This window comes from Drosophila nasuta, chromosome 3 (assembly GCF_023558535.2).
Source record: "Drosophila nasuta strain 15112-1781.00 chromosome 3, ASM2355853v1, whole genome shotgun sequence".
In the NCBI taxonomy this organism is placed as follows: domain Eukaryota; kingdom Metazoa; phylum Arthropoda; class Insecta; order Diptera; family Drosophilidae; genus Drosophila; species Drosophila nasuta.
This window is the reverse complement of record NC_083457.1, coordinates 41,598,640-41,624,786: the sequence shown is the minus strand read 5'-3', so window position 1 is coordinate 41,624,786 and position 26,147 is coordinate 41,598,640. Positions and strand designations below refer to the sequence as shown.

The 26,147-nt window shown below is 36.4% G+C and overlaps 1 protein-coding gene across 1 annotated transcript in view; it reads right to left on the bottom strand.

The window, feature by feature from the left end:
- Positions 1–4,110: 4,110 nt before the first annotated feature.
- LOC132791160 (N-alpha-acetyltransferase 30A) overlaps positions 4,111–26,147 on the bottom strand; it is a 45,377-nt gene continuing 23,340 nt past the window's right edge. The window contains exon 3 of the transcript XR_009632874.1: positions 4,111–4,336. The gene's annotated coding sequence lies outside the window, so the exon portion shown is untranslated. The remainder of the gene's footprint in view (positions 4,337–26,147) is intronic.

Genomic DNA, 26,147 nt, shown 5'->3' with positions numbered 1-26,147 from the left:
CTGACGTTGGGGGCATGCAACAAAGGCCTTTGGCAGACGGACCGCAGAGCCAACCGCAAAATTCTATTTGGAATGCTGCTGACCATGTTAAGCTATGCATTGCAATTTAGCTCGTAATTGGGCGTGGCCTGAGAACACACATCGCAATTTTAAAGCTTAAATGTTGCAGTTGAAAATGACGCTAAAAAGGGCAAATGATGTTTTTGGCACTTTTGCAGCTGCTTAATTAAGTTTTTCCCACCTGCGCGTCGACGTTGACAGCGAGGGCGTGCCATAAGAACTGTTTAATTGCGCGATTCATTTTTTGACCTGTCGCCAAGTAGCAAGATGCCCCCAGGGAACAGAAGAAAGAAAGGGGAGAGAAGCAAAGAAGTTGCACAAAAAAGTTTTAATTTTTCACTTGTCTCTTGGCACTCGGGAAGTCTCCCTAAGATGTCGCTTGACTCAGGTGTAAAACAGACAGTTCTAGAAGCAAGGAGAAATGCCCAGGAGACCTAAAGGGGAGAGTGAGGGAGCGTGCAAAGCGAGGCAACAGTCGAGCCTTGGCTTGACAAAATAATTAATTGCAATGTCAGTTTTTAGTTTTGTCTGCAATTTGTCTTTGATTCTCAATTGTCTTCCCCCATTTCACTTCCTCACTTAGGAATCTTAATTGCACTTCTACAAGGGGAAAAACTAGCAAGGAAAAGTCTCAGTGTCGGTGTCGACTTCAACTTCAAGTCAAACTCGATGCGACACTAAACTACTTAGCGTTGAATGGTCAAAGTTCTCAATCAAAATCTTTATTGCAATTTCGTTGCACTTCCGCAACGCTCTGGCCCATAAAATCAATTTCCAAAATAGAGTCATAAAAAAAGAGAAAGAGAAGCAGCAGCAGCAAAAGAGGGCCAGGGGTCAGGTAACAATAAACCCAACTGAGGGTCCAACCGCGTCCATTGTCTAGTTTACCTGTTTGCCCAACTCAACGTTTTACTGTAAATGTCTCTGTATCTGTATCTGGTTCTTCTGCTCATAATTGTGTTTTGATCATATTTCACGGCTCGCTGGCTAAAGAGAGAGAGCGAGCGAGATAGCTTGCTTGATTTCTAGCCTGGTCACATGGCTTGGCTTGGCTTTATCGTTGGCCATCTCTTCATAACTGTTCTTGTCTCAAATTCTCACACTTTCCATCGTAAATCTACGGGTTAGCGCCGTTTTGCATCATCTCTATCCAGCTCACTCCCCTCTTCTAATTTCTTCTTCCCTGTCTCTCCATCTCGTTTTCGCTCTTTATTGCCCATATTAATGAGAACTTATCGGTGTTTGCTCATCGCCCTAATCCGTTGTCAGCATCAGTTGACATCTCCATTTACTTCCACGAATGACAATCGAACTGTCAATTTCTTATAACAGTAGCATTAACATTGTTTGAGGTTAGGTCTGAGGTTGAGTTTGAGGTTATGTTTATGCCTAAGCAAGGGTAGCAAGTACCGTTATGAGCAATTACACGGAATCGTAATAGGAAATTGTCACCGATTTTGTTTTGGGATTAGAAACAATGTGGCTGCGGATTTCAATGTGAGATGTAATTGCAATTACACAACAAAGGTTAGGCAGCTTATACCCTGTAAATGCACAACAATGGTGAAAATGAAGCAAAGTTAGTAAAGAAAAGTAAATGACAAATTAAGTTTAGGTAACTAAATATTGTGTTTAAAAAATCCTGAAAAAAGTATTATTTTTTGATTAAAATTAATCAAAATTAGTAAGAAAAATATAAATGACAATCATACATATGTACATATATCACATTATATTTAAAAAAAATTACAAAAATTAACAAATTTTTAGTACAAAATGAAAATTTATTTTAATTGTTCTTTAGAAAAGATCTATTAACAAACTGTACAAAATTGATCAAATAAATAATAATAATTTTACAATAATCATATTGGATTTTCACTAAAATTTCTTATTTAATATCGTTTTTACTATTTTTCTTTTTATAATTTCATTTAAATTTAATAAATAAAAAGCTCTAGTATAAGGAAGTATATAAATTTTTTGAATTACAACCTTAAAGTTTAATGCCTAGACTTCATATTGTGCAAGCATACAAATATGAAAAATTTTTTAAACGTTTCTGCCTCACTTTAAACAACATCTGTTTGCTGGCCTGCTTAAAATGTAAATTGGAATATTGTTAAAAGTAAAACCTAATTAAAATAATTGTATTAAAAGCAGCAGCGTACATTATGTGTAAGGGTGAACTACGAGTTTTTCTGCAGAACTGTGGCATGATCTAAAGCAATTGCCTGGAATTGAAGCGTGCCCCTAATAGATGTTGAATGCAACATCCAGAACAGACTGTGCTACGCTTAAAACATTGATAGAATTGCTGTTTGAAGGCAGTGCTAATTATCTGCAGGTGGCAACAGTGTTGAGTGTTTTGATCGCAGTTTGAGATCACGATCGTGATCGTGGTTGTGGTTGTGATCGCGCATGCGCCGAGGTGTGACCAAAGAAAAAACTAAAAACACGGCCAGCTTCTCCTCCCAAGGCGAGTGCAGATCTTTTTGCTGCAACGTCGGACGACGCCCAGCAAACCAAGTAACAAGCGAGTGCGCCAACTGATTATATAGTACTACCATATGGTATGTTAGTAGAGAGAGACAACATCAACTCGTTCCAGATTCAAAGGCAAAAGGTATGTTATGCTTATCAATATGGTTGGAGGTCTCCGCCGTACCTTTTGTGTGTGGGGATCGCTAATGATGATTATGCTGTGCTTGGATGTTGTTTTAGCGATTGTTGTTATTGTTGTTTAGTTGTAGCTGGTGTTGTTATAAGCGTGTTCGTTACGCTTCGCAGTTGCATCAGCAACAATAACAACACAACAACACAGCAGCTCGCAAGTTAATGTTAATGTCTGCAATGCGCGTTCTAGAATTGATAATGACAAATAAAAAAACAGAAGATGAACCAACACAAACTGCAGCGTCATCGCTTGGGCTGTTGGAACCATGTCAGAGCCATGTGACAAAAGCCAGCCACCAGTCGCTCTTCTCTGCTCCAGAAAGCACAAGAAGAAGCTCCAGCAGTGTCCAAAGAGCGGGGCAACGGCGGGGAGGGAGCGGGAGCAACACTATAAAGTTATTACAATTTCGTATTTATATTTTCCAAGCCCTCGTCGCTCGTCGGAGAGCAATGCTTAATTGGAAACATTTTCCCAACGACTTTTGCGACCTCCTCCGTTTAAGCCAACAACTCGAGCACACCAAGAAGTCTAATTACGAAAAGTCATCCTCCGCATTGCCCTCTGCCTCTGCCTCTCCCTCTCTTCTCTTCTTGCTTGCCTCTAAAATTCAAATTTTTGACATCCAACTTTTTTGTCCAACTAAAAAGCCCAACAACAAGCTGCGCAAACTCCACAGAAACATTAACGAAAAAAACAAAAAAAATATATGTCTCAAACCCAAGACATAGAAAAAGAAAAATAGCAAAGTCATTTAATTGCGAAAACGCGTTTTAATTGCTTTGGGCCAAGAGCAGAGCGGAGCAGGCCAAGTCAGGCGAGGCGAGTTCCCGGCTTCTAGAATACATGACGGTTCAAAGCTGTTGTTTAACTTGGCCTGTGAGCTTTCCCAGCGTTAATTTGCCACGGCATGCCACGGCAAAAATAGTGACACATAATTTGGTTTAAACCCCATCAAAAAAAAAAAAACGACAAAACTTAAGTCAAGCCCAAAACTTGGGTTACACTCGAGTGAGCCACTTTTGGCCTTAAGTGTCACTGGCTTCATTTCGTAGGCCAATTTTATGGTTAGTTTCCTTGCTGTACTCAGGATCCCAGGCAATTGGATTAAGCCATAGTTTTGGCATTTGGTAGTTGGCAGCTGGGCAGCATTTGCATTTGGAGTCAAGGATTGGTTGCAACAACAAAATTTGTTGAACGCTGCTGGTTAGCCACATAAAATCCTAATTTTATTTGACGTTCACCTGGGGATCAGCCCACCTGAGCTCAATAAATTGAAATCAATTATTGCCACACAAAGATCTATGCCATGTGAAACTGCAAACAGGCAGTTGCAACCACAAGTGCTGCTGCTGTTGCTGTTGCCACTTACCACACACTTGCCCCCCGGTCCTTGCCACATAGAACCTGGTGGACAGTGCTCATAAATTGAGCCCGATTGTCAGAGCCCGCGGCACTGTTTTCGACATTGATTGCCAGCTTCTACATATTTTCCCACAGTGTGGCGGGGTCCAAAAAGTGAAAGAACCTCCGAGGAATTGAACCAGTTAGTACTGTTCCCCAAGTGTACAAATCGCATCGCTGATCGCATATCCAGATATCCTGTAATGAAATGCCAAACACAAAATTCGCGATGTAATTAATTGCTTTGCCACACTTTGCGAATGCTTAAAACGCATTTAAAGCAGTTCTGAAGTCATTGGAGAAAGTAACTTAAGATTATGTGATTGATTAACCAGATATCCTTAGTAAATCAAAGATGAAAATTTCATTAATGATTTTGGTTGTTCCTAAGCTAATTCCTAATTGTTGAAGACAATCTTTCTGTAGTCATAAAATAAAGTAAAAAAGTTAAGTAATTATTGAAAGAATAAAGAAAGAAAAAGACAGAAGTATTCTACAAATATATCAAGTTCAAATCTGTTCATTATTTAATCCATTTTACTCAATTTACAACCAACTTTCTGAAAAGTAACAATTGTATAATTTAATTAAAGAAAGAGCTAAATGTGTATTTTGATATTTAGCAAAGTTGCCTTTATTCCTTCTCAATAAAATACTTATTTATGTTCTTCTCCCTAAACATCTGTTTCTGTCAGGTCTTGAAAAATTCCGTATATTTAGATAATTTTTCTTATTAAAAATGGCATAGGGTATAAGAACAAATCCTATATAAAGAATTATAATGTTATATAATGTAATGTTTGAAAACTAGTTTTGTAGAATTATTTTTTTTTTTGATGAATTTGACTTTAATGAGGTTGAATCATCTAGAAAATTTACGTTTCTTCTTAGAAGATTACATTGAATGCAATATAGAATATGTCATATTCCTATATAAATCAATCAATTGATCGCTTATTATAATTCTAAAATACTCTTAAATAAACATACCCCATTTGCCAAGTATTACAGGGTAGGCAAAAAAGTTATTAAATACTGGCAATTTGGAAAGGGGCATTTGGGACGTGTGGCAAGTGCTGTGACATGAAATGAAGCATGGCGTGGGGCATATTTGTGGCATGGCGTGGCGTGGCATTGGCTTAGGCGCATGCCGCATGCCGCAGCGCCAATTACGCGTCTCTAAACAGCTGAGCCATGGATGCAACACACACACACACACACACACCCGTATACACACACAGCACAGATATCCTTCAACGAAGTGGGCACTGGGCACAAATTAAAATTACACCCGCGGGGCAAAAAGTCCGTGAAAGAAGTGTTCAGCTGTTCAGCTGCAGTGCAATTCAGTGTGTGTTGCAGTGTAGCATAGAGAGTCCGAAAAGAAATAACTAGCGACTTGGGGATTTCAGTTCTAAAATGATAAACACTGCAACCAAGCCAGACATTGAAGTGGAAGTCGAAGTCGCAGAGTCGAAGTCGAAGAGAGATCCATGGGAATTACACTAATTTAAAGTAATTGGCTATAGTTTTTCACTTGGCATTTAAATATGTGTCCCGGCATCGACTGTGTGGTGGTGCTACATGGTGCAGCGAGTCCACAATTTTAATCGATTTGCGTATATGGCGAATGGCGGACTATTAAAAGGCCCCGAAGCCGAAAATGAACTGGACGAGCGTACCCAAAAGTGGGCGTTGCCCGAAACTGAATGGAAAATGAGTGAGTTGTGCGCGAATTGCGAGTTGCGTTCTTTTCTGAGTTCTCCACGATGACCCCCTTCTCCCCGCCCTGCACTTCACTCGAGATCCACAAGAACGGCGCATTCCAAGTAGCGCATATGCTGCACAAATTGAAGCTGAGGCAGCAGCCAGGAGCTGGCCCCAAAAGGTAGACGCAGCAGGCTCAAAGCAAAACTAATTAAAATTCGCCCAAAACACAGAGAGAGAGAGAGAGAGAGACAGAGAAGAGAGAGCGAGAGACTCTTGGAGTACCTGAGCCCCATTGGGATTGCCAGCAACCTTTTGCCCATCTGCATGCCTCATCTGCGGCATTTGCCTGCGGCGTTCGCTGGACGGGACGACACCACGCTCCCATTTTCTTAACCACTAAAATTAATAATAAGTGATCTGGATCTGGTTTCGAGGATCCCAACAACAACAACGCAGCAAAAGTACAACGTTCAGCGCATAAATAAATGTTATGTGTTTTTTGCCAGCCACCACAGGAGCAGACTTGAGCAGAGCTAAAAACAAAAAAAAAGAGCCACAAAATCGGCAAATCCATAATGCGCCTTCTTCTTTAGCTTGTTGTTGTTGTTGTTGTTGGCACCTTTGTGGCCCGCGGCGAGACAACAAAATCATTTCACCGCCGCCTGTTTGGACAGCAAAGCACTTGGCAGATTGCAGTTAGTTAGTTAAGAGAGGAAGGGGAAGAGGGACGACGTGCAGCGCCCATTATTGATTGGCTAATCAAATCATTTGCGGTGCCCCAAAACAACTATGTAGCATGTAGTACTCGCTATGCCCCAAAGAATGCTCAACGACAGCCGCAATTATCATTCCAGTCGCCGCGAAGCGATGGCTAATTAATAATCCAAGCGATTAGCAGGCAGCTGAAAACAAAACCAAAATTTAAAGCCCAGTCAATAGCCAAAGTCTCAAATCTCAAATATCAACTCAGCCCTCCTTTCCCCGCCTTTAAGTCTTCTGCTCCAGCTCCTTGAGAAACCTTCTCTTGTCTCTTGCGGTTAGCAGTCGTCGTTTATTAATTAAAAGTCCCTCAGCTTTTTGGGGAGGCTGCAGCTCTCAACTCTCAACTGGCAACAAGCGGTTGTGCCTCCATCCAGGCATATGGACTTGTCTGTCTGTGCATCTCAACACCTATAGCTACATCTTCAGCTACAGCAACAACTACAGCCACATCTTTGGTTTCCATCTGTAGCTACAACTGTTGTCTCTCAGTAACTCATCATTATACACTCTAAGCTGTGCGGGTTAATTAGTTTATTTCATGAAGTTTGCAAAAGTATGAAATATAGATGCTAATAATAATGTTAAAATCAATATATTAATATAATTTATGAATTTATGATTAATAATAACATGATTGACATTAATAGAATTTATGATTTACCATATTTAACTTTTCAGAATTAGTTTTGGCATCTGAATTTAATATTTTGTTGCCAACTTAATGAAACAGCTTTAAGAGCATAATGATGAGATACCGAAACACAACAGCTGTAGCTACATATGGAAACCAAAAATGGATACAATGAAAGAAAATATTTGTTTTACTTATTCACTGATTACTTTATTTATTATTGCAAAGTTGTATCTTAAATCTGTTAAGAATGTTTTGCGGAGCTCGAAGTGCTGATGACCTGACTTTCGATTCATATCCAATAAATTAACTCTATTATTGTTTCTAATCCCACAAAATTCATCTATGATCATAGATAAATTGTAAACCAAAAAAAGAATTTACAAAAAAATATATTAAATGTTAATAGTATATATTTTTAATGACTTGTTACAACATATTTAAAAAAATAATAATGAAATAATATTGTTCCTTCACTCTCATAAATTGACTTTTTAATAATATATTTATGAACATTATACTTTTCGTTCATCTACATTTTATCAATACTAATTTTATTTCAAATTATCAGAGTAAACTATGCTTCATAATATAAAAATTTAATTAACATCTTGATATTAAACATTTCTGATGTTTTCAATAATTTCTTCCCATTAATTTGCATTTTATTTTTTGTTTATTTACAATTTACCAACGAAAATTTTTAATTATCAGAGTAAATTAGCTTCATAACAAATATAAACAAATTTGGATTTTATTTTCTAATATTATCAAAAACTCTTACAAATCCTTTCTAAAGTGTATTTAAAATTCGAATTATTTCGCAGATCCTTTGTTGAACAATTCTTATTTTTTTTTACTTTCGTATTCATTTGTTTGTTTCGCGGTTTTTCGGCATTAATTAGTCGCTTTCGCGTGGCCATTTAAGGGCCGCCCTGGAGGCCTCTCCTGGGTAGCTGGGTAGGTGTTTCCTAATGAGTTGAGGCGGAGGTGAGGGCGACCCCGCCCAGTACACACAGTCAGTCGCCTGGTGGCTTGGTTAGTTGGTAGGTGTACTTGATGGGACGTCCCAATGTTTGCACACGTTAGCGAAACAAATAAGTTTATTAGTCCGATCGAAGGCGGATCCTAAAAGTATATATTTCGCTCTTGGGCTCAACAACAACAAAAAAAAAAAAGTTCTGCAGAAATCGCTGCCTCTATGAATCTTAAATTTATGTGCAAGCGGCAGCATAATTAAAAGTTATTACCGAATTCTTTTTTAAATGCAAAATATCAATTTTTAATAATCGAAGATTTTCATTAAGCTGATTTTACACACACAGAACATGAACATGAACAAACAAAAATTGCATGTTGCACTTACAGACCATTAAGCGAAAAGAGGAAGACATGAAGGTGAGTGTAAGAAACAAGGGTAAGCTCAACGAGAAGATACCCTGCAAATACAGCTGCGCAATAATAAATATCAAACAATATTCGACAAACAAGATTTAACACTGGGGAATAACTAAATTATTTATAAACAATACGTTTTTAGTATATTTATTGCAAGAAAAATGAGATTTATTATTACAAAAAATTTTGCTATTCCAAATTTTGAAACTCTAAGTGTAGTAAAATATTAGGTTCTATGTTTAAGATAGAAAAAATTTGGAAATTGTTAATATATGATTCTCCAATACTATTGTTAACAGAAGTAGTTTTATGAATACCAACAAAATAGACTTAATTAATCTGAAAAATATTATTTTGTAAATAAAGATGTAATAATTTTGCAGAATTTTGATTGAATATACAAAAGCAAAATAAAATATTATAAAACATTTTTTTTAATTGCCGACCTTATCTATAAAATACTATTAATACTAAAAAATACCAATTTGATATATACTAAAATATACAACGTTTCATATTAACTATACTTTGTAAGTATTTAAAAAATATATACTTATATTTTTGGCTAATTCTAATAAATACTAATTTCAGATATCCTAAAATATACTATGTTGCATATACACGCTTAACTATATAGTATACGATATTGTACAATACTACACTATACTATACAATACTATACTATAGAATACACTTATATTTAGGACTACCCCACTTCACACTTCCCACTCTAAAAGGGTATAAAAAGATGTAATTGCAGATTTACGCAATGGTTAAGTCTGAAGTGAAATGTTTGCTTGCCTGACAGTTTTCCACAAGGGGGACTTTCGGTCAGATAGGCACGACATACAACAACATGTGCAACATGCATACATACATATATGGATGAAGGACATCATACGGGGAAAAGGAGTCAAGAGGATTGAAGCCACGCATTGAGCAACATTTGCCCACTTATCGTTGCAAGCAGCTCATTAAATTGCATCTTACTTTGCCATTCAGTGAAATTAACGAACTTCGATGAAATATTTCCACACAGGACCTCGCCGTTTAAATTGAAGGATAAAGCATTTAAAACAATTTGCTAGAGCAACGTTGCAGGCTAAATAAAGCCAGTAGCGTTGGGGATGAACCAAATGGTTAAGCTGGCCGAAAACATTTGCACTGATGATGTCCATTGTGAGGTTGGAGGAGGAGGAGGAGGGTGAAAGCGGCGCTAATTGAATTAATTTTGAATGAATAGCTCGAAAATGCCGAAAATTGAATTTTGGTACGCCAATTTGGCAATTTGGCGCTGTTGATGCGAATCGGGATTGCATTTCCATAATCATCGGTAACAGCAACAGCAGCAGCAACATCAATAGCAGCATCAGCATCAACATCAACATCAACAGCGGCTCCAATGACCATGTGAAATTAAATGCCAATTAAATGGAATGCCGGATACTGCAAACCTACCTAACCGATAACTAATTTGAGGCCTAATCAGCATGGGGAATGTTACGATAATTGTGAAAGATTAAACATCGTGCCAAACCCGTGGACTTTATCAATTTGAATTGATTTATTTGATAGCTGACCGAGTTGAGTAAATTATGATAACAATGATAAATAATTGGTCACACAACAGAGGCAACAGAGCTCAAACAATGCGAATTTTGAATGCGTTGACAACTAAATCGCAATTAATTGCAGTTTGAATTTCACTGATCTATGTTAAATTGATTACACATTTAACAACAAAAGAGCTATCAATAAATGTCGACAAATAATTGATGGCGCCTGTCTAGATAAGCATTAAGCTATAAAACCTAACCTGATTACTTTCATAACTTGCAAAAATACAATTAAATTATTCATTTTAAAAGAAACTTGGTTTCATGACAGCAAAAATATCTTAGACTTCAATTTGATTTGTTTTGTCAACTTTACAATAAGTTTTAGAGATTGTAATTACCATTGTTATTAACAATTTAAGTAATAGGGAATGTATAACATTCTCGAAGTCAAAAAAATCAGAAAATTTGACATTGAATTACAAATTCATTCACCCAATTTACTAAATTATGATTTAACGCCAAAATGTCATAGATTTTCATTTGAGACTTTGACAGCTTTAGAAAAAGTTTAATTAGAAAAATTATTATAAATTTCATTTAATCGAAATGTTAAAAAATTTAGTACATGACATTGATATAGAACTGAAAGAAACAAATTTTGAATAAGAAAATTGTTCATCACATCAGAAAGTAAAGTAAAAAGAAATAATATTAAATTTCATTAGATCTGTTGACAGTTTTAAGAAGTTAGGAAATTATGAAATGAAAGCGAGTCACTGGAATTCAAATGATTTCAATGCTAAATATATAATTTTGTAATCACAAATTCAGAAAAAAATTGAGAAAAAGGTTTTTGAACATTTTAAGCCCCAAGTACTGTCAGTAAATTCAATGTGATATCTTTAGAGATAATACTCTTTCTTTCTTTGCCTTCCTTTCTCTTCGTTCACTTTCTAAGCCACGTTCCTTGCAAGCTGTTCTTCCGATCCGATCCTTGACAGATTCGTGTTACCAATTTTATGTTTCCCTTGGCTCGTCAAAAGTAGAAGCAGCGACCTTTTGCTTTCATAAACATGCATGTTTATTGCAAAATGCTTCAAGTCCAAAAAAAGAAAAGGACAAGATTCTGACTTGTCACCCATCACATGTTGCATCCATCCGAAAGAATATGTGATGCTGGCATATGGCGCAATATTGTTGTGGCATGCAACAGGAACAAAACTAGTGGTCCACAGCTGTTGCTGCACTTGGAGGTCGCGTGGCAACGAAAGTGAAGTGAAGGAAAGTGAGTCGAGTCGAGTCGAGTCTAGGACGCCCCAAGGAGCGTGCTTATCACAATTTGTTATGAAACATTCGCCGATTATTTTTAGGGGATAAGGGAAAGAGAGAGAGAGAGGGAGAGGGAGAATGGAGGAGGTCCTTCTCATCTGTGTCAGTTGTCAGTCAGTAGCTGCAGCAAAAGGACGCTGTCTAATGATGATGCTGTCAGATTTGCATCGCTTGGCCAACGATACAACAGTTGGCCGCTCTTTTCACTTTTCCGAAATGAAAAGTGTTTCTTCAATAATTTTGTGCATTTAATTTGGCTGCCGCAACAGATGCCAAAACCCAAAACAAGCGAGAGTGAAAGAGAGAGAGAGAAAGACTTCTTATCCCTGCAACACAAGCGCATTTCCCTCTCAAAATGAAAATTAGTTTTTGACGCTGTTATGACGGCTGTCTTGCTGCCTTACTGCTGCTGCTGTTGATCCTTTGCAACAAGAAGCAGAGGAAGGAGCATTGTTACCTTGATTGAGGTCCTGGACCCTGACTGCTTTCTTAATTTGACTGCTGCCCCGCCGACGTCGCGCCATTCGCTTGACCGCTGCCCTCCTCAGAAGTCTCTCGACTCTTCTCTATAGTGACCATATGGCATCTAGTTTGGGATCTTGGAGCGTGCCGAACACACGAGTTCCAGGAACTAAAATGCAAAACCAATCACAAGACATTTGTTTCCATTAATAAGACTGCATTCTAGGAGGTGCCGTTCTTAATGATGTTTACTACACGGTTGGGTATCAAATATTCTTAGCATATGTTTCAGCATACCTTGGAGCAGTTTATTCTTGACCAAAGTTAGTTCCTTTTCTTGAATTCGATTCTATTAAACTTTTTGGTATAGTTAAGACAACTGCATGGATTTATTTTCAGTTCAGTGTATTCCTTTCCTTGAAGAAAGGACTGAGATACTTTTAAATACATACACACGGGAAAAAATTAGCTAAGTTCAATAATAAAATTAACATATTGTTGAATTATGATAATATGATGTCAAGATCAAAATTCTACAGTAAGAAATAAAATATCTGCAAAATTAAAAAAAGCATCTATTTTTGTATACCTTTTATTATCATATTACTAATGGTTTATAAAACCTATTTTAAAATATATTTTAGCAATTTCTTAATGTAATAATTGTTTATTGAATGAATGAAAGTAAGGCTTTTTTTATAATACACTTACATTGAGTTTTTGAGAGTGGTGGGTATTTGGTTGCATGCTATCCTCATGAATTAAACAAAGCAAAAGATATTTTTTATTCATTCATATATTTAATGTAATCTTTACAAAGAAATAATGTAACTTATCATTATTCATCATTCTAATCAATCTAAACTATCTGTGTCTATTAAAAGCCATTCATAAAAATATAAAGTACTCTAATCGACAAACTTATTTGTGAAATGATGCAATGGAATGGACTTTCCATTAAAACAAAATTAATTATATATAAGATATCTCGACAGACTTTTAAAAACTCAAATAAAGTTAATCTTGAAAAAAGTCCCTAAAAGTCGCTTCCACGACAAAAAGACTTTGCAGACTATTCAAAATTGCATTAGTAAAGAAATTCTTAAATTTGTTACTTAACAAGCCAACGACAGACAGAGATTCGCATTGATCCTTAAATGCTGAACTTTAATTTGACAATTGGACAATCGTGACTCATCTGCAGAAACAATCTTATATAAAATATCTTGTTAATAAAAATACCAGGAAAGTTAAAGCTTAACAAAAAATCACTCCTCAAAAAGATGTTTCAACAAGATAGACTTTTAAAGCCATTAAAAAATGCATACATAAGTGAATTTTAAAATGTGTCATTTAACTTAAAAAGTCAAAAAGAGAGAATGAACCTGAAAATTATCCTTAAATGCCCGATTTTATTTGACAATTGGACTTAACTCGTGACTCATCTGCAGAAACACAATCTTAATGGCCATCTGAAATGTTGGCAATTTTCAAATTGAAAATGCGCAGCTGAATTTTTGGGTTTGTGTCGATTTTCTTTTCTTGTTTTGCCGGACTTTCGTTCTGTCTCTCTGATAATTTTCACGTTCGATTCGAGGCGTAAACCAAATTTCTTATTGCGGCACCACATGATGTCCCAACACACGATGCTCGATGCTCGATGGTCGATGCTCGATAGTCGTTGTCGTTGAATGAGAGAATTGTTAAATAACCGGGCCAATTTCCATTTGTTGATGACACGTTTGCGCACACACTCACACACACACTCACACACACACAGTTGGAATGAGCATGCATTATGCATGAACGTGTCCTTTGACAGCGTCGCTAATTCCACAGATACGACGAGGCGACACGGATACACAAAACTCGCAACAGACACTGAAGATACTGAGACCCGAAAATTTAATGCGAATTAATTTCCATTTTCATAAACGTGACCGGGCTCCGTTCAGGGAGAGGAAAACTCAGCTCGGATGTGTGTCACGGTCAGGCCATGACAAATCTCAGCGCGTGAGCCAAACACTGTTTGAAAAAAACAAAAACACAAAAATGAAACAGAGATTTTCCACTGAGCCAGCACAAACAATGACACAGCGTGAGTTCGCTCAATTCTCAATCCCAAAACTGTTGTGAAAATGGGAAATGCATTTAAACCGATTTGTGGAATTATTACGCAAAATTGAGTTTGGCAAACCGATCTTTACTTTACTTTAGTTTACTTTTGTTGCCCGCAACCCTTCGAAATATTTGTGAAGACGCGTTTTAAAACCAAATAAATTCATATTAGCGTTTGTTGTTGTTGTTGTTTTGGGTAATATTATTATCAGCACGCGATTCAGCCAACGGCCTGTTACTAATTACCCCCCGCTCTCTCACACTGTCTCCCCTCCCTTTCCGCCCCTCTCGACACACGCCCCTTTTGGCCGCTGCAATTGCAGGCAGGTGCAACACAATTGCAGCCGCCTGTCTGCTTGCCTGATTGAGTTGCCTACTCTCTCTCTCTCTCTCTCGCACTCTCTCCCTCTCCCTCTCTCTCTGTCTGGCGCTGTCCACAGCAGCAGAACGCTACGGTCAATGGCTTGGACTTCACTTGGCATCGGGATCGTCGACGATCGTCGCGAGCGGCGCGTGCTTTACTCGGGCGTGCTCTGCGGATTCGTGAGCGTCTCCGTCTCCGTCGCATCGTCGCTTGCTTCCGTGTGGCAGCTGCAATTTGTGGCTCATTGCAGTGGCAGCAGCAAAAAGGGCAGCCGGAACGTCGATAGCTTCGACTAAAAAAAGTGCATACAATTTAAGAAAAACATAAAGTCCAAAATGATCAAGTCGAATTTGAAATACGCTTAACTATGCAGCTAACAAAATGAGTCGGCTTATAATATTTACTAAATTTGTAAATTACAGATATTATTTATTTTAAAGAAAAAGTAACTTGTAAATTTCAAAATTTTTTAATCTGAAAATAAAGTCTTGAGTTAACTAGATTGCCTTAAAAAATTAAATTAAAAGTGACGAAGATTGTAGTTACCAGAAATCTAGAAAAATACAAATGTTAGCTCTTTAATTGTAGTTAAATGCTAACTTTATAATAAAATAAATGAACGCAAAAAGAATATATTTAAAATATTTTATTCAAGAACATATTATTTATTCTACTTTAAATAATTAATTTAATAAGAATTTCTTAAATAGTCCTTTACCAAAAAAAGAATTATATAAAATCAGTCATATTTTTAATAAATACTTCTATTATTTTATTAAATTTTACTTTATTAAACCTATTGCTACAAGTAATACTTTTTCAATTATTGTCATAGTACCATAAAACTTCTTTAAATATTGTATTTAGTAAAACATTTTCACATATATATTTATTTATATTTATTTTTTCTTTAGCACACTTACTGCTATCTATGTGACAGCTTAATTTACATGTAACATACAAATGGTTTATTTTAATCTCAAACATTTTTTATTAACTTAAATTTAAATACAAAACTTAAGTTTCTTCTGAATACTTTTTATTATACCTAAAATATAGAATTTGAAGTTTAGGATACTTAATAATAAAGTATTTGAAAAATCGTGTTTAATAAATGATAAGTAATTTATGCACTTTATAAATATTTCGAGTTAGCAGCAGCTATTAATTATGGTTTATAGTAATAATGTAAATTTAATGACAACAATTAAGGCATCAATAAAAATGGGATAATAAAAGTATTTCATTCTGACATCATCAAGATATTAATTGTAACATTCCAATCCGCGATTAAAGAATTTGTCAAACCAAAAAGGCACATTAATTAAAATTTAATTAAAGGAAATATAAAACAATTTACAGTGTGAACATTGCTCAAACTATTATTTAAGCGTTGTTAAATACAGAAATATATATAGTTAACAAATGTGTATTGCAAGCCATTAATCAAAGTGCTTTAAACTGAACATTACAACTTAAAATTCCGTGGAAGGACACAACTATTCATGGTTTAAAAAGAAATTAATGTACTATAGGAAAATGATTTTCCGAAAAAGAAGCTTTTGAATGAATTAATATGAAAAGGACTCGCATATTTATGGACTGAATGCATTAATTTATTGCTGTCGCACACTTCGCTGAATAGTCATAAAGCCTCGAAGAGCAGAAAGGCTTTTCATTGCATTTTGATACAATTTTATGAACAACCGAAAGAAAGACAATAAAAAAACGAGAGAGGCAGCATTTAAAAGGCCAAGCGAGGCGTTTTACCGGCAATTATCGCGCTGATAGTTAGGGGAGCGAACTGGACTTGACCAGGCCAATACATAGGGAAACTGAATCGAGTCTCGCACCGATTCGGGGTTCATTATTAACCGCAAAACAAAAACTCACAAAAATAATCATAAGCAAAGTACGAAAATCGACGAAGAAAAAAAAAACATAAGCGCAAAAACCGACAAAAAGGGCCAACGATAAACAAAAACCAAATCGAGGCTCCAGTTTTTTTTGGTTTTTTTTTTCTCTTTGTTGGTCTCGGTTTCGATTTTTGGTTTCAGTTTCGGTTTCGGTTTGAATTTTTGTCGGGTATCGTTCGGTGTTTTCAACCTGTTGTTGTCTCGCTGTCTGGCGTCGCGTGTTGTAATTGCCCCATTGCGGCAACAACATTGCGTCTGCAGCATCTGGCGGCGCAGTTTATCGCTGCCTGCTTCCGACACAGTTGCCTGCCTCCTGCCACAACCTGCCTCCTCCTCCTCTAACTCCTCCTCCCGCTCTTTTGCGCGTTCTGCTCCACTTCGACCGCAGTGTCAATAATCGACAGCTGCCTCGGCTTTTATTTTTCGGGCATCCATTCCATTCCGTTTTGCGACTCCCCCCTTTTACATAACTTTGCTCACGGCAAGCTGCCAACCGGCCTGCTGTCAGCTTCACTTCAGCCCCCTCCCCTCCCCTCCCCACCAGCTACTCTCCTCGCCACCTTCATCGCCTTCTTCTCCTGCGGCCACTTTCGAACGTTTTTCACATTTTACCGCCGTCAATTTTTGTGAATGCAGCTTTCAATTAGCCGCCTGCTCCTTGTAATGAATGCCGACAACAACGACGCTGCAGCTTCAAGTGACGACTTGTCGAGGCATCACTTCAGGGTCAGACGAAGGGGGGGGAGTGTTGCGTTGCGTTGCGTTGCAAGCACGTGCCACATGGGGCAGGCAGGCAACGTGCACGATGATGCGGCCTTAAGCCGAGCAATTTACCAGAGATTGACAGCATAATCCATCATTGGCAGCCGGGAGACTTTGGATCTCTCTCTCTCTCACTCTTTCTCAGTTTGGCAGTTCGTCCCTCTGGTAATCTTGTAACTGGTAGCTGGATTTTTCACGACAGCCCAACAGGTGCATATGATATTTATGGCAGGTAGCCAGAGTCAGAGTCAGAGAGAGAGTCATACAGTCAGTCAGCCCTTCGAGTTGGCCCACACATAAAAGGGCTGTTAATTGATGTGCTGCTGGCCACAGAGAAGTCAGAGTCGATTCATGCCATATCCATGACACATGAATAAGGAAACAACTTGGAAAGCTGGAAAAGCTGCAGCTGACTCAGGAATTTTCCCTTAAAGTCACTTACGAAAATACAATTTAATTCAACTTGTATCAATATCATTAAGATTATTATATTGCAAACGGCAAACATTATGCAGTGCATTTCACATTAATATAAACTGAATATTTGGGTAAAGATTTAAGACAACTAAATGTCTTAGCATTGAAATTCATATTCTACCTTTCATTAGCATTAGTTTTATCATTTGTATTAGTCTTAACTTCATTGTCATTATGATCAACATTTTGCATTGTGAGCGTCAGAATTACTAATGTTCAATTTTTAATAAAAATTAGTTGAAGAACTGCAAGTTATTATTTTGTGGATCATAAGCATTAGCTTTATCATTACGATAAACATTTTACATTTAGAGCGAAACCATTGATATAACTAAAAGCATCACAATTAATATTTTGCGAAAATTTGCCAATTCCAATTATCATTAGTTTAAGCATTAAAATTACAAATTTCCCTTTCATTAGTATTAGTATTAGCATTAGCATTAGCATTACCATTACTATTTCTATTATAATTTCCATTATTATATTACAATTAATACACTTAAAATAATACCAACATTATCATCATTAGTTTTTATATTACTCCTCGTATTTGTATTAGCTTTAGCATTAACTATATCATTGTCACTACATTTAATATGTATTAGCATAGCTTTATATATTAGTCTTATCAGTCTTTACTTTATTATCATTGCCATCCAACCAATAATGCAATTACAATGAAAACAACACTTACTATACTATAATATTATCACCAGCCTTATCATTAGCCTTTGCATTAATATTACTTTCGCTAACAGCTAACATTAGAAAAATTATTAATATTAGTACAATCATTAATTTATAGTCTATGTATCAGCCTAAAAGTATTACCATTATCATTAAATTTTTCATTATTAGATGAGAATTTAACAATTGCACCAACAATAGTATTTGCATTAGCATTAATAATACTTTTAGTTGGCAATATCACTGGCACTAAATTAGTACCAACTTTAAATTAAATATGAATTATAAATTTACTATCAGTATCAGTATTGGTATTTTATAATTAAATTCACCGCAGTTATTAACCTCAGAACAAGCAATGGCACTATTAATATCACATTCATTAAATTACAGCTCTCCCTCGTAAATGTTCCTTTAATTACTTTCCATTGCATAACTGAAAAACTGAAAACTGAAAATAATTCATTTTAATACCACGAAAAAGATGTTGCAAGCAATTAAAACTTGCATAATTGGAAACTTGAAACCCGTAACCCTTTTTGCTTTTTACTTATTTTTTCTGTTTTTTTGGTTTTTGTTTTAGTTGAACTCGTAAAAAGTAGGTTTTTGCCCACAACTTTTACAATTTCCAAGTGAAATGAAACCGAAGACGAGGGATGCCTGATGTCGGGTCAAATGGGGAAAAACTATTTGGAAAATGTTAGATGATGAACACATTTGCTTCCCTCCTCCCTCGGAGCAATGTTTGTGCAAATCCGTAATTAAAAAATATTTGATAACCAAGAGCCCAAGTCAAGCTTGCACTTCATTAGCAAACAAGTAGGGGACAGGATATCCATTTCCTTAGAGCGGTCAGCGTGTCGCGCAGTTCACGCCGTGGGTGCAAATTAAAATGAAATTACAGAGTGCTGAACTGAAAAGGAATCCCCGAACCCGAACCGAAAAGGGGAGAGAGTTCGACTTTACTCTGAGTATTTACCCAATGAACATTGTGGATGCGTATTGGATTTCAAGTGCAAAGCAAATGTCAACGCTACTGAGGAACTTTCCAAACCAGTTGCGATTCGGTCTGAGTGTCTGAAGGTCTGAAAGTATTCACTAGACACTCGCCAGACGGTCCAAAAGGGTTTTTTTTTTGTTCGAGTCCAACTCAGTATGGGGTGCCGAAGGAGGCCAAACAAGTGCAATACTCCAAGGATTTGGCTTGGCCTAAGCCATGAGTAGGATTGCATTCCGTGGAGAAGGAGTTTGAGTTATTGCTGGAGTCGAGGCACTTGGCACTTGGCGTCTCGGGCGTCCACTTGGCATAACAATATTTCAAATTGGCCAGACAGCTTCCGTTGGCAAATCCTTGAGAGTGAACTGCAGCTAAAAATGAAATGAAATGCAATCAAATTGCAAAAGTACGAGAGAGAGCGAGTGAGAGAAGCACCAAAAGTTTTTCTCTCATCCCGCCCAGAATGAAGAAGTTTTGCAATAAAATGTTCATTAGTGCGCCAGCTCCTGCTGAGCTTCAAGCGCTGCAGCATGTCGCTGCTCTGGTCTGCTCTCCTGGCTTCTGCCCCAGATCCCTTTTGCCAAACACACACACACACACACTCACAGCTGGCCATGTGTGGGCAACGACGCCGGATGAATTGCACTTTTAATGTGTTGGCAGCACTTTAACTAACTGAAAATCAGTTGGAGAGTTGCTCCTACCGAGTGGATGCTGACCAGCAAAAAAAAAAAAAAAAAACGAGGAATGTGGTATAAACCATCACGGAACGCGGCTTTCGCACTGCAATCCAACTTTTGCCGCGTAATTAAAACCAAAGCATCCCCAAAGTGGACAAGTGCCCCTAAACTGATTAGCGCAACGAGTGCACAACTCTCTGACCCACAAGAGGGGAGAGAGTGGAGAGAGGGGCAGAGTTGAAAGTTGGCATCTGCGGTTCCCCCCATCATAACTTAACTCTGCGCAGCGTGGACCGCGTTTTTAATATGTTCTTCTGGCTTCTGTCAACATTGTCGCTGGTGCGGAAGAATTTTCACTCAGAGTACGGTTAAGCCTTGTCAGCGATAAAAATAACTTATTTTAATGCATTTTGCACAAGCTAACTGCGCAGTTATAATCACCATTTTTTAATATTTTTAATAATTTAATTCAACTACATAACATACGTATGTAACTAGAAACAAATATTTCATCATTGCTCATTCACAAACATTCTAAATTCGTCTGTGAGATACCCAATACCCATTGTGAATAAAAGCAAAACATAAAAGTATATAAAATGAATATACCGCAAAAATACTAATAATATACCGAATGTTATATTTTATATATTAATATAGTAGTATATTCAAAATATACCAGATTGTCAGCCAAAATTAATAATACCCTTCTACTCTATTGGTAGCGGGTATAAAATTTAAAATATTATGAAATATTTATAAAGATGATAGATTATTACATGACAAATTATTGGCATCACAATCATGAGCATTAGTTATTTTCTATAATAAATTCAAACTTCAGAAAAATACTAAAAAAAACAACATGACTTCTCTCTTCATAAATTTATATAATGCATTAATGACTTCTTCTATGACTACTTCAATGATTTACTTCAATGTAAAATATTCCAAATATTATTATTAATCAAAATAAGTCTAAAATTCTAATAATGCAATGCAAAATGTTTCTAATAAAGTTCAAATAATCTAGTTCAACCTCAATAAATATTTAACTTTAATGATAAAATCATTTCTATGTGTGTTTAAATTTCATGATTGAACTGAGAAACGAAATGACTCTTTTTAAAAATAAATCAGAAGTAAGCATTACGCTGGAATTCTTTACAATAAAATGAAACTAACGTAAACGAACTTGAAACAATTATTCTAAATAATCCTCTGTATACAAAATAACTCTTTCATTTAATTAAATATATATGTTTATTATTCAAATTAAATTAATGCGCAAAATAACTTCTTTGTAAAATACATAATAAAGTTGTGTTAAAGAAAATGTTTAGTTAAATTGAACTTTAAATAGCATTAAATTGAGAAAGAGAAAATTACTGTTTTTTAAATAAAATCAGAAATTGAAGTTAAAAACAAACCAATGCTATACATTCATCATAATGTAGTTGAACAATTATTTAAAGTTGCAAAGTTGTTATTTAAAGTTGACAAAATTTGATATTTATTTGTTATATTAAAATAATATGAAATTATTACAACTTTAATAGACATTAAAATTGATGCAAATACTGCTGAGAAAAATGTTTAAGTTGAACTAAAAGATAAATTGACTCATTTGTTAAATAAATCTCGGACTGACACTTTGCTACAAATGTCAAAATTCAAAAGTTAAACAAGTGATTAAAATATTATCAAAATAACACAACTTTAATTTACATTAAATAGGAGGCTCTTAAGAAAAAGTTTTAAACTAAAAGAGAAATGTACTCTAAAAAAATAGAATAAATTCAAAAGAGTGAAGTTCACCTTGAACAATTATTTAAAGCAAGCTAAAAATTCACAAATTTCTTTATGCAAAGAAATTGTCTTAAAAGGAATCTGGACTTTAAGCATAATGCAGCGCACTGAAGTATATAAATTGGCAAAGTAAACTAAAACGAAATGAAAAGTAAACGAAAATCTGTGTAAAATATTATTTGCCAATATTGTTAATATTAAAATATTTGCATTTGTTTTAGTGATTTTGTGAGCAGAGCACTTGAAGTCTCTCAAGGATTAAGTGAAGGCGAATAAAATGAATTAAGGTCAGACAAATGGATGTGGAATGTTGCATATGTGGCATGCAAATCTGAAACTGAGTTTCTATGCCATTTGCTTTGACTTCTCATGCAACACAGCTTCGAGTTGCATTCGGCTTGAAGTAAATTGTTAATTGCAATCAAAAATGTGTTGAACTTTTGTACGAAACTTGCCAAGCGTACGGCAGATAAATAATGGCAAAGTAAATACCTAAAAAAGTAAGGAGAAAAAAAAATAGAACTCGACTGCAGTTGAAATGTAAACAAGGCATGTCCTTTTTCAAAGCAAAAGCAAAAGGTTCAAATTCAAATTCAAATCGAAGCTGAAACTAATTCGATGCACAAATTACGAGAAAAGTAAATTTCCATTTGAAGGGTGAGGAGGGAAGAGAAGAATGTAAGTTAGCTTCAACTGGTTGGCAAAATGCAAATTGCTTCTTGAGCGACCACAGGATTTCCAAAGGGGGGAGCAAGGACATTGTGGGTGGCAGCCAATTGTATATTGGCATTGGAAATCAAATTGAAAAATTGATTGAGAACGAAAGGGGGAGAGACGAGCATAATAATAATGGCAAAGTAATGAGACTGTCCGCCGCATAACAACAACAGCATCAAGGACTCGTCGCAGGACATCTTCTACTTCGTCTTCTTCTTCTTCTGGTCGCCAGGCAGACGCAGTATTCTCAAATTTATCTATTGGATTAAGGTCCTTTGTGCACGTCATTACGGCCAATGCCAAAGACAAATTGGAAATTTATTGTTATGAAAGACAGAGCGAGAAAGGAAATCGCAAAAGAGAGAGCGAAGAGCGAAGAGAGAGAGAGAGAGGAGAAGACATCCTGCCGCCTGAGGAAGCAAAGGATAGTTCCGAGTTTGTTCCACTGAATATGCATAATAAAAATGTCAATCAATGAACTGCAACCGGGACTGCAATGCACACACACACATACACAGAGACAGTGAGTGGGAGTCCTGCGAGAGAAGGTCCTGCGAGTCGGGTCAGTTTCGACAATAATTGAACATAAACATTGCATTCAAGTAGTAATTGTTAAAATTATTGTGCATCCTAATCCCCCAAGCGAAACACGAAAATGGCCACAGGACGAACAGAAGATGCGAACGTTAAAAAGGACATTTGAATGCAGAGCAGAGGGCGAGTTAGTTTTTGGCATTTCCCAGGCAACGGCCAAATCCATCTAAGCCGACTTCCATTTTTGGCCAAAAGCAAAAACCGAAGGACAACGCTTTTGTTTCAGTTTTGTTGATTCAAGGACTTGGCTAGACACAAACAGACGAACAAAATGGGAGCAAAGGCAGTTATTAAGACATCCAAAGAGCAGCATTTTTTTTTTGGCTAACGAACTGACCTTGCTCAAAAGTAGGCAAATAAACAGATTTGTGGAGGCCAAAATGAAAAGGTTATCGGAAGGAAGGCTCAGATCAGGCCATTAAAAAGGATGCGCGACTCGTGAGAATTTCTCGAAAAATAGAAACGAATAACTCACGTGATCTAAAAAATTATTCAGTGTAATGAAGAATATTCAGAAGTCTAATAAAGAATATACTGAATAACTTTTTGTTTAAGTTATTTTTGAATCAGTTTCAAGTTGAAATTCCATTCAAAATAAATAGTAAATTAGATTAATTTGGATTCTGATGGTCCATATTTATACATAATTAAAAAAAAAATAGATATAATAAAAATTAACACTAACGTATTTCTAAAGCAAAACTGCAAAGTGTTTTACTTAGATTATGATGATTATTCTTTTCAACATTCACACAAAATCGTATAAATTAGAAATAACTTTCATTATTATTACCAAAATTCTAGAATTCATTCTGAATCACATTAATGATTTGTCTAGTTTAAATTTGAATAATTGATTTTATAATTTCTTTACTATATACTATCAATTTCTTTACAAAATTATAATTATTTGTAATGTTAATAATCCATTAAAAATATATAGAAAAATATAGAAAGATTTAAATTGTGATTATTATTACTATACAAATTCCTCATTTTGAATTTCAAGTTAATCGCAATAAATGGAATATATTATAAATATTATTATTAGCAATGAATTTGCTATACATTTAAATTTAGAATTTATATTTTCTTCACAATTAATTAATGTCCATTATTTTAATTCATTTAATTCTATAAGACAATATAATTATTTATATATTTACTGCCCATTATTTAAATTCATTCATTTAATATAAAACAATATAATAATTTTTAAGTTCTTAATATTGGAATTTAACGAAAGAACATTTTTCTATGTTCATTGCTTCAATTCGAACTCAATATACGAATAATAAATAAATAAAGAAGACTAAAAACAAAATGTATTTTCGAAGGAATTACACAATTGAATAACTTCAAATCTGATGGTTCTTTAAAAATTGGCGTAAGACAACCTCAACCATATTACATATTTCCTTCTTTCCCTTGCATATATTTTCGCTTCCAATCAAATAGTTTCTGTTCCGTTTATTACACATTAAGCATACGCAGCGTGTGCTCATCATCGCCTCGTTAATCAACAACCTGCCTGCTCTGGAATGTCGCGTTGACACCTAGTCAACTTCTGGGAAGCCTCTTATGCGACGCGCCCCTCGTGATCTCTAGATCCTGGCAGCTAGCAAGTGGTTGGGAAAAACACACAACAAGAGACGAGAAGAGTAGAGTAGAGGACATGGGAAAATTGAGATATTACTTAGCGGAACTTTGGCAAGTGCAGAGCGAAGTCGCGATGCAATTCAACTGAAAATGCGCAAAATGCAGCGGAAGGAACAAGGACATCTTCCCGTTTTTGTGGGAACAAGTGCGGAAATTCCTGCCTTGCCTTGCCACATGTGGCAAGCACATGTTTGTCGCTGACCCGGGGAAAAAACGATAAGTGCAAAACCTGAACAAGGAATTCCCCGGTTGAGTTTCTCTCTCGCTCGTTCTAGTTGAGGGAAGCCCGCCCACGCCCTCAAGCCAAATGATGTTATGAGTACCTGAGTGGAAGAGAGATAGCAAGGGAGAGAGAGAGTGAGAGAGAGGAATAGAGACAGAGTCACAGTTTGTGTATTGTGGAGTTTGGCACTGTGAACGTGCCTCCCAGCCTCAGAGCTGAGGGAACGTGGGAAAAAAGGATTTACGATGCTTATATGACCCGGAGAGGAAGAGGAAGAGAGAGGCGAGAGGCGAGAGGTTGATGACGTGCCTGGTCACGGTCATGGTCAATGTTTTGTTGTGTGTGAGTTTTTCGTGTGCGGCTTTTACCTGTTGCGTGCACATGTTAAAAAGTCATCATAAATCTCAGCCGAGCAGCCTTCGTTATGTGTGTGTGTGAAAAACGTTTTCACTTTTCACCAAGAGCAAGAGAGAGACAGAGAGAGAGAAGAGGAGAGTGCGTCTCCTACTCCCTCGACTCGTGTGTTTATCTTATCTATCAAATCTGTGTAAATTCCCGGCTTATCATGCAAAACACGTAGCCACGTAGCCTCTGATCCTGCTCTCAACCCAACTCTCAACTCTCAACTCCTTTTGTGCAACATTTCGTTGCCTTTCCCGCGAACTGGGCTTTGGGCTTAGGCTGCCTCCGGATCACGCAAGCAAGCATCGTCTAATAATTTGTATAAATATTTATTTTTGCTACCGATTTTTATCTATCCTCCCCGCACTCACTTACTCACTCCATCACTCCATCTCAGCTATCTGTCTGTCTCTATCTGCCATCGAAGGTGTGAAATTTAATACCACTTTGGTGTCGTCGATCGACTACCGGGAAGTTGCGATCTGTGATCCTCGATCCTCGAGGGGTTACAGAGATGAACAGAACTCAGAAACAAAACAGGAACAACGACAGGCAAATATGTTTCTTTCTTTATTGATTTGCATTTGTGAGTTGATTTCGTAATTTCGATTCAAACTGTTGTCACCTGCTTTTTGGCTACAGCTGCCGCATTTTGGTGCGCCTCCATGTGGCACGCTTCAATGCAGCATGTTTGAATAATGATTTTCAATATTCGTCATTTAATATTCACACAGTTTTTAAATGCAAACT